The 9931-nt window shown below is 41.8% G+C and overlaps 1 long non-coding RNA gene across 1 annotated transcript; it reads left to right on the top strand.

Annotated features, from left to right (window-relative positions):
• Positions 1-8624: 8624 nt before the first annotated feature.
• On the top strand, positions 8625-9586 carry LOC145769933 (uncharacterized). The gene is made up of 2 exons (XR_014289115.1): positions 8625-8743; positions 9437-9586. It is a non-coding gene; the product is annotated as an uncharacterized LOC145769933 (long non-coding RNA).
• Positions 9587-9931: the final 345 nt, after the last annotated feature.

Raw genomic sequence — 9931 nt, 5'->3', positions numbered from 1 at the left:
TATAAATTCCCAGTTTATCTCTCTCTGTCTCAGGGCGTTGTGAAATTCAGCTGATTCTATCAACTCGGGTAACTTCTTAGATGCTGCCTGAAAGGTACTTCCATTGTCGGAATAGATAGCATTAACCTGCCCACGTAAATCTGTAAACCTTGTAAAGGCAAGTAAGAAATCACTCAGCGACAATGACGTAACCAGCTCAACATGAATAGCGCGAGATGCCATACATGTGAACAAGAGTCCCCAAGCTTTTTTGTGACTTCTACCTTCAACAAAGGTTAAAGGTCCAAGATAGTCTAAGCCGCAATCAAAAAAGGGTTTCCTATGCGCAGTTGTGCGAGACAAAGGTAAATCAGACATGAGCTGCCTTATAGGCCGTGCTTTCTCAATCGCACATACACCACAATCATTAAGATACCTCTTCACGGAGGCATTACCATTAGCGATCCAAAACTTCTGTCGCGTAGACAACAAAGTGTGCTGTACTCCACAGTGCGCATTTCCATTATGATGCGACAGTACAACAAGCCTAGTGAAGGGGTGCTTCGAAGGCAAAACAATCGGATGGTTTGCTTCAAGAGAGATCACGGGAGAATTACTTAAGCGCCCTTCAATGCGGATTACACCAGCGTCATCTACACAAGGTCTGTACTTTTTAAGTGAACGTAATTCTTTCAAGCGTTCCTTCTCACGTTGCGAAGCGCCAACACTACCTCGCTTTATCACTTCCTCAAGGGCATCCGGCGATCGTTTGGTCATTAAATGTACCACATCGCCATACACGCTCTTCTGAACAAACTTCACAGCCAACTCTGAAGCACTGTTAAGATAAGATGCATCCAGTTTTGGCTTCACAAAGCTACGCTTTCTCGTTTTACAGCACAAAAATTCAACAAAAGCAACCAAATAAGCGATTCTCTTTTTCATAACATACAAAGAAGGTGCGGCCTCGATCAATCTGTGAAGGCCACCCTGTCCAACGTCGAGCGACCCCTCTTCGTCACGAAGGTATAGGCTATGGACAGGTACTGGAGTGGCGTTTTCTACAGATGGAATTTCTTCACACTGATAGAGAAGACTAGAACCATTCAACCACAACTCTCGAAATTCCTTCTTTGTAATAAGATTTGGCCGTGTGCCAACATCAGCTGGGTTCATATCGGTAGGGCAAAAACGCCAATCCTGGGCTCCAGACAACAATAAAATATGCTCAACTCGACGCGTAATAAACTTATTCAAACGTAAATCAGGGTTTTTAACCCACTGCAACACAGTACGAGAATCACACCAAAAATACTTAAGGCAGTCGGGCATCTTCAATGCCTCGTAGGCCTGCTTCACGAGTCTTGCTGTATTCAAAGCGGCAACAAGCTCTTTCCTAGCTATCGGCCAAGAAAACTGATTTTTTACAACAATGGTAGATTTACCCAGAACGAAAGACACACTCGGAACTCCGTTAACCAGTCTACGTAAGTAAACAACAGAAGAGAAAGCTTGATTCGAAGCATCACTAAACCCATGCAATTGATATGAAACAATATCATCCGGACTGCACACACCAGAGTTTGCAAAATACCATCTCGGTAACGAAAAATCCTTAAGCAGGTCCAAAGAGCGAAGCCACGACTCCCACTCTTTAACAAAGCTATCAGGGACCTCGGTGTCCCAATCAAACTTGTCTATCGCCAATTGCTGAAGTATAAGGCGTGCTTTTAGAAAAAATGGCGCTCCAAAGCCTAGCGGATCAAAATTTTGTCCAAGCTGACTGAGCATACTTCGGCACGTGTGTTTAGCTGAGGGCTTTAAGGAACATGCGATACGCATCTCGTCAGACTCGGTTTGCCACACACAACCCAATGTCTTCGCTGATGGCAAAGTCATATTTTCAGTCTGAAAGTCAATGTCACGAATCAAAGGTGAAAGCATCTCATTATCCAAATTTGACAAGACAATCATAGCCTCCTTGTTAGCACTCCACTTACCAAGTTTAAACCCACGGCTATCAAACAAAGCAATTGATTCATGAGTGATTTGCTGAGCTTCCTCTAAGCTATCAGCCGAAAATATAAAATCATCCATGTACATATTATTTGCAATATTGCAGAGAGTCAATTCACCAGCACTGCTGGGATTCTGCTCGATCATTTTCTTTATAGCCAAGCAAGCGATATACGGGCTACTCTTTATTCCCCAAGGGTGTACACAAAAACGAAATGGTACCATCCTACCATTTTCAAGGTCATCATCTTCAAACCACAATATACGAAACAAATCCCTTTGCGACTCAGGTAACTTTATTTGAAAGAAGCATTTAGTCACATCAGCCATGAGACCAAATCTACCAAGCCGAAATCTAGCCAAGACATCTACCAGAGGGTTTAACAAGTCAGGACCCGAAAACATTACATCATTAACACAAGTTCCTCGGAATTCAGACTTGCCATCGTAAACAATGCGCTTTTTTAATTGTGACGTAACAAAGTACGGTAAATACCATTCAAATCCCTTGACATTTCCTGCTTCACCAGTACGCTCAATATAGCCATTTGATTTAAGATCTTTCATGGTGTCAGTAAGGAAATCACGAAGTTCAGGTTGTTTTAAAGCCTTCTTCCTTAAAGCAGCAACTCTATCTGACGCCAACAGAAAATTGTTAGGTAGATCAATATCTTCCTTCAACGGAACAGGTATCTCAAATCGACCATCTTTCAACTCAATATTCGGTTCAACAAGTTCTCTAGCCAACTTATCATTGCGAGACAATTCACAGGTTTCATTTTGCAACGTCAAATCCTGAATGACTTTATTCAGGTCTGCTATTTCCATATCATGAGACTCAATTTTACGCTGAAAGCCAGAGATGACATCCGACTCTGAAGACGTCTGCACTCTGCACACTTTAGCAACGCTTTCATCTAAGGGTGACTTACCACCACAAGCCAACCAACCGAGAGGAGTGAGCAAAGCATGTGGTTCACTACGATTTTCACCAACACGCTCTTTTTTTGCACACATCAAATAAGCGTTGTCGTTGCCAATCAGTACATCTACAGTACTACAATCATTCAAATGAAACATATTCACGTCATGAAAATGACGGAAACCGTTTAAATCTTGTTTATGCGGTAAAGTTTTAACATCGTCAGCCCAAGCTGGGTTAACCACCGAAGTTATATCACAAAACAGTTCATCTGTCTCTAACGACTGGATGTTGAGTTTGACAAGGTCAGCACAAGTAGGTTTCTGACCAGCCAGGGTATCCATTTTAAACGACGCTTTATCGTACGGTTTAAGATCAAGTTCACACACCAAAACACTCGAAACAAACGTCAACTGCGAACCAGGATCATGCTGACAATACACCAACTTCGATTTGCCAGTCATTGGATTCAAAATACGAGCAGCAGTAACGCGGTTAAAGGCTGCTTTAACATTTCCAATCTTAACATTACGCACAGGAACTCTGGCACGAGCATCATCTTTCCCAACAGAATCCAGAGAATCATGTGACGTCACATAAAAATCATGCAGAAGAAAATAGTGTTTCCTATCGTTGTTAGGCCCACACTTACGACAGTTATTTGCATGAACGCAATCCCTAACCATATGCTGGCGCAAACAATTCAAGCATTTGCCAGCTTTCACAATGACATCTCTCCGATCTTTAGGTGTCAAGCGCAAAAATTCTTTACAATTAGACAAAAAATGATATTCAACTTGACCACGTGACGAACAACAAATGCATGCCGGTAGGTTTTTACGTCTGGCTTCACCACCGCGCGGTGCGCCAACAACAGTCGAGTATTGCGAACTCCCTGACATCACATCATCATGGGGTTTTACGGACGTCTGCCTAACCGGACATGAAGGCAATTTTCCTTTGCCAAACTTTTTAAACTGCTGCGACTCACCAGAATCGCCCATTAGCATAATGCTAAAATCAGTCGACTTACGCGTTTCCTCCCGTACTACAAATTCAAACAAACTCTGAAAAGTAGGCTCATCAGTGCCACCATACTGATCACCTAAAAAGTCAAGATAACGCTGCTTAGCGTCAAACGGGAGTCGCTTAGCCAAATCCAAAACAAAACGTCCTTCCAATTTGTCACGCTGACCATAAGCTTGCGCGTAAAGCAAACACTGCGATAATTCATCTTTAAACTCTTTCAGATCACTGGAAGAGGTCGAAGTCAATTTGCTACCATAGCGATACTTTTTAATTTCCGGTTCTGCAAAAAGATCTCCACGAACCCCAAAACGCTGGGACAAGCGAGCTAACGACATTTCTATCCTGTCTTCCTCTGACAAGCCAGGGGTGTCAGAAACCAAATTAGCAATCGTTTGCGCAGCTGTTCTAACACAAGCTGCTTGTAACAAAGTCAAACGAGTCCCCTTAAAGGGCGAAGCTGCCATTAAGGCCGTAACACGATTTTTAAAGAAGATAAATGGCATATTATTACCATCGTAACCAATCAAGGCCGCCTTATCGAAAAACGTCCTACTATTTTGGTATTCAAAAAAGCAATCCTGCTGTTGAGAACTCGATTTAGCGGGAGAAGACAAGCTATATCCCTTAAGGGGCTGAGTGGGCTCAGTCACGTGCACAGCCCAATCACGTTCCTCACACACGTTAAAATCAGGAGACGCGATACGCCTCTCACAACCACCCAAATTACGTGTAGCTGGGCGATCAAAGCCTAGCGGCGCAGAAAACTGTGAAGGGGGCAAAGCATTACTACTAATGACGGCCCCGTGACCTGTACGCTCTGGGGGAGGAGTTCGGTTGTAATTCGCAGACCTTGGCTCTACAGCATTCGGAAGACCCTTAGCCGCGGCCCCGAGACCTCCTGAAACAGCTGGAAAACGTGTGGATTGCCCTGGTCCACTCACAGGTTGAACGGGCGTTTGGAAAAGGTTATGTAAATTAAACTGCGATTGATGTTCATTTCTGGAATGCCTAGAAGAGCCCTTCTTAGAGCTACGCCGAGAGCCCACCTCTGATCGATATTCAGCTAAAACTACCTCTTTACGTTGTTCAGCCCTCAACTGAGCGTCTTTGAGTGCGAACTCAGCAGCTCTCGCGGCTGCCTCAGCTCGAATGGCCTCAGCTCTCGCGGCAGCCTCAGTTCGTATGGCCTCAGCTCTCGCGGCAGCCTCAGCAGCTCTCGCTTCGGCCTCAGCTCTCGCGGCAGCCTTAGCTCGAATGGCCTCAGCTCTCGCGGCAGCCTCAGCAGCTCTCGCTTCGGCCTCAGCTCTCGCGGCAGCCTCAGCTCGAATGGCCTCAGCTTGTATCTGGAGCTCCTCTCGTCTTAGCTGCAGGTTAATTTGTGCCACTATCCGAGACGAAGTCCTAGACATCCCAGTGCTTACATTTGAGGCGCTATCCTCAGGATGTATGTCAGCATCCAACATATCTGAGAACTCACTTTCTTTTTATTCAAAGTTATTTTTTAACGAGTTAAATTCGGGATCTACCCTATCACGAAGTTCTGCCAAGATTGCAGAGTTAAAGATTTTAGTCGAAAGAGCATGGAAATGCCGTAATTCCTCTTCTAAAGTAGATAACTTAGATCTAAAATTTAACAGTTCCTGCTTATCACTCAAAGAACCTAGGGCTACAGAAAGTTCCCCAATTTGAGTCAAAATATCCCGTCTAAGATGCCGGGCCTCTCGAACTGACTTAGCCTCATCGTTACTGGGTCCCTCCCCAGAATGGCCTGCCCGACCACAAAGAACATCATCAGGCTTAAACTCAGTCGAGTCTACGGCGGTCGAGTCCCTGTCGCCACCGAGTGTAGACATATTAAATGTTGGGGCTAAATTAACAATTAAAAAAATTAAGTTACACAAACACACAAATTTATTAGGCTACAGTAGTTATAAAAAACTTAACTGCAAAGACCGTAAAAATACAAAAAAGAATTTAAATGCACGATACCGTAGCTGTACGAGTATGAAGTCCTAAAGTCCACAAAACTTGTTTGGATTCTTCCACTTGAATCTACAAGCACAGATGGATTGTCTTTTAATCTTCTTTCTTGCCAATGAATGTCAAAGTTATTTTTCTTCAGTACCAAACTGAGAAGAAATGTCTTTACTTTTCTTTGCTTCTGTAAGAGTGTAGACTACCAACCAACAAATCTTCTTTTATTATTTCTTGTACTTCTAAGTAGTTCTTCTGCACTAGCTGACAACAAACACGTCGTTTATTTTTTTTTGCTTTAATTTCTTCTTGACCTACCAGCTAACAAGAACTCGTCTTTTATTTTTTATGCCTTCAAGTGCTTCTTGGCCCACCAGCTAACAAGAACTCGTCTTTTATTTTTTATGGTCACAGCGGTAAACCATAATCTCTTCGTGGGAAAATTGTAACATAAGATTCCCGAATCCGTTCGTCTGTATGTATCGACCGAGAAAGAAACACTTCTTGAAACGTCTATTCAATAAGTGTATTCCTGTAAAATTAGCCCGCGGCTATCGAAATCGAGATGCAATGCCTTACACCTCTAAAAAACTGTCACTACGATACAGATTACTTGGATAAAAGACGGAGAATTTGTCCAGCTAGCAAGCACCAAATAAACCAGTTAAATGTGCGACCGACTTCCAACAAACAACTTCGAGAATGAATCAGAAAAATTTGTGATAACTCAAAGGCACGCCAGCAGTTAGCGCGACGCAACATTTCATGTCCAAACAGGTTTCAACTGAAACAGGTTTAAACAGGTTTGACACGAGTCTTACGGACGATGGTGCAATTTTGGCTCATGTTTTAGGAATTTCCATGACGTAAGATTCAGTAGACTTGAACGGTTTTTATATGACGTTTGACCAGGCGAACAACCGTCTGGAACAAGTATATTGTCTGGGGAAGCTTTTATAATTTTTGTTGGTATTTCATCAATGCCACAACTTAGTTTGGATTGAAAGGAAGAGAGAATTTGCTTAATTTCAAGAGTGGTGGTGGGCTGTAAAAAAATTGATTTACTAATAGGATTGGAAAGGTATTCTGAAAATTGTGAAGTTTTGTTTGGGATTTTATCAACTAGCTTTGAGGCAATAGACCTTTTGCACATTCAAAATCACCAGAGCGTGACGTTTGAGTTACGCGGAGTCTGAGGGTTGATAATCGCTTGTTTACTACGGTTTATGAAGGCGTTTCTTGTTATTGCAAGCAAGCGTAAGGTCGGTGGCAGGTGAAAGTAAATTTTTTGTGTTTATGAATTGTTGTAGATTATCGGCACACTTCAATTCTTGTTCGTTTTAATCATAATCCCAGGTAGCAATAGTCGGCGTGCAGCTGGCGTCATCAGGGCGGCGAGCGCTCACATTGGCGACATCGAAAATCGTTAGCTGTAGGACAGCGCCTCACTGGCGAATATCGTCATGATTTTTTTTCTTTAAAGTCATGACGATATTCGCCAGTCAGGCGCTGTCCTACAGCTAACGATTTTCGATGTCGCCAATGTGAGCGTTTTCTGCTAGCTCTGCGCCGTCGACTTTCGAGCGAGAGACGCGCTTTCGATTTTCGCTCGCTTTCCGCTGGCAACGCGCAGTCGAGTTTCGTCAGATGGTGTTGGTTTCCTACGAAAGGCCGAGCTTCGCGCTTGATTAGAAAAATTTCGTCATCATACCGTTTAGTTGCGCTTGATTGAAGTCACGTGCCATTTCAAACACGCGGTTGATTTGATTTGAAGAGCCTGTTTGTCTGATTAATTGTCTTTTGTGCTTGCTCAGTTATTGGGTAGACTGCTGTACAATAAAGCTTACTTTGCACTTATTTTTCTGTACCCGGTTACGCCTACAGCATGTAAGAAAGTGTCGAAAGAGGGAACTGTGTCCTAGTTTATTGTGTTTTAACCTTAATTACATGAAGATTTAAGCAAGCTAACAAACGCTTTCTTTTTGATCTGGAAGAAAAGTTAGAAGCAGATGCGGATGTTTTGGCAGCTATTGTAAGTCACTGTACTCATTTGTTATACACTTTTATGCCACAAGCTACATGTGTGGTAGGCCATGTCGGAATAGGTACATGCAATCATATTCCGACATGGCTACACCAGCCTTATGTCATGCAACAACCGATCAGTTAAATTCTAACATGACGTGTTGACAAAATATTTGTTATTGCACCTATAAAGTAACTGTTGTCATATTAGTTACATGTTTGTTTTCGCTTTGCAGGTGGTAACTACAGTAAATCATACTCAAAAAAGATTAGAACCTCCCAGACAGCAAAACTCGTCATTTTTACATTGATGTGACGTCTGCGGACATTGAACCAATGTAAAAATGACAGATTTTGCTGTCTGGGCTTTTAATTATTCAACTGCTCAGTTTCAATTTTTAAAACTTGATTGTTTTGCTCTAAACTCTTCCACATACATTTTGTGTGCAGAAATACTTTAGTTTGTAAAATAGAATCATGTTTATTAAACCAATTTATGATGATTTTTAAAGAATAACCTAACGATTAACCAATATATAGAACGTGTGGTTGTTTGGTTTGAGTTCACGATCTAGACTTCGCTTGTTACCTTGTTCAGTTCTAAACTGACTATTGAGTAACGCGTGGATGTTCATTTAACAGCGATGGAAAATAACGGTTGGAGGAAATGACTGTACGGAAACTGTGTGGAGAGTTATGCGACTTTTAATAAATGACGATCTGGCCGCTCAGTTTAATTGAAGTGGAAAAAACGAAAAAACTGCCTTTCTTGATCTGAAAATAAAAAAGTGTTATTTGGTAAGTTTGTATTTATATAATTGTATATTTAAGTAGTTTTACGAGCTACCGTCAGTAATAAGTGCTGCAATGCTATTGCTAACACCATGCATACTACAGTACGATGGTGGAAAATGCCAGGCTTCTTTGTTTTTATGAATGGAAGTTAAATATAAATCAAATCAACTGAGGATTGACAAATTGGAAGATTTATCAAGGAATGGAATATTTTTCTGTAATATAAACGTTAAAATGTGACAACGTCCTGTAATATATCAGTTTCTACTATTTAGCCATGCCTTCCCAATATCACATGCGTGGTTGTTGTTGCAGGATAAAACACTGGTTTCAGCAGCACCTTATCACAAAAGATATTTCAATAATGCTGAGTATTATCACTGATGAATTATATTAAACCCTCTCCCCCACCGATGTGACGCTAACGTAACGCTTTACATACCCCCCCCCCCGTCGCAGGCGTTACGTAATATTTGAACGTTCCCTAATTACAATTTTGTTTTATTACTACCCGTCTTGCTACGTCATAGGGGGGTTTATACAGTACATTTAATTGTAATGAACCCCGCTTATGTCCTCATGCAGGTTAAGGACACTTGCCATCGGTTCGATCCCTAATAATGAGTTAGTAGTGTAATTAAGTTGTTGTTGTGAGCGAAATTGTTTTCACAGAGAGCTCATATTGTATTATTACAGATGTGATTCGAAGGCAAGCCAAGGCGACGGACAAAGTTTTAAAATCTGCAGTGAAGCGGTATTTGAAGGCGGGTGGTGACAGAAATGAAAAAAAAAAGAACCGGGCAAACAAAACTTCCGGCGCAGATAAAAATTCGGACGATACATGAACGCTATCTGTTTTTTGATTGTCTGTTGACCTTTTAGTGTTCTCTTTTAACATCTTGCTGCAAATTATTATTTTTGCGTGCCTCTTAATTCGGTTTGCTTCCTTCGTACAGTAGTTGTATTTGGGAAAATCTTATCCCGACAAGCTATTGCCAAACACTATTGTGCCGTCTATGCTCTAATATTAATTCTTGTGGTGAAGTCGAGTATAATGTTATTAATCAATTAATTAATATCTTTAATGTTGTTATTCAAACGTGGTTTCGGAGGGGTGTTTTGCCGCCAGTCCTAATCCCTAACATTACCCCGAACCAAAGCTCTTTGGCGTCAAAACGACCTGTTCCCATT

The sequence above is a fragment of the Aplidium turbinatum genome, chromosome 5, assembly GCF_918807975.1.
Source record: "Aplidium turbinatum chromosome 5, kaAplTurb1.1, whole genome shotgun sequence".
Lineage (NCBI taxonomy): Eukaryota > Metazoa > Chordata > Ascidiacea > Aplousobranchia > Polyclinidae > Aplidium > Aplidium turbinatum.
This window is presented reverse-complemented; position numbering and strand designations above follow the sequence as displayed.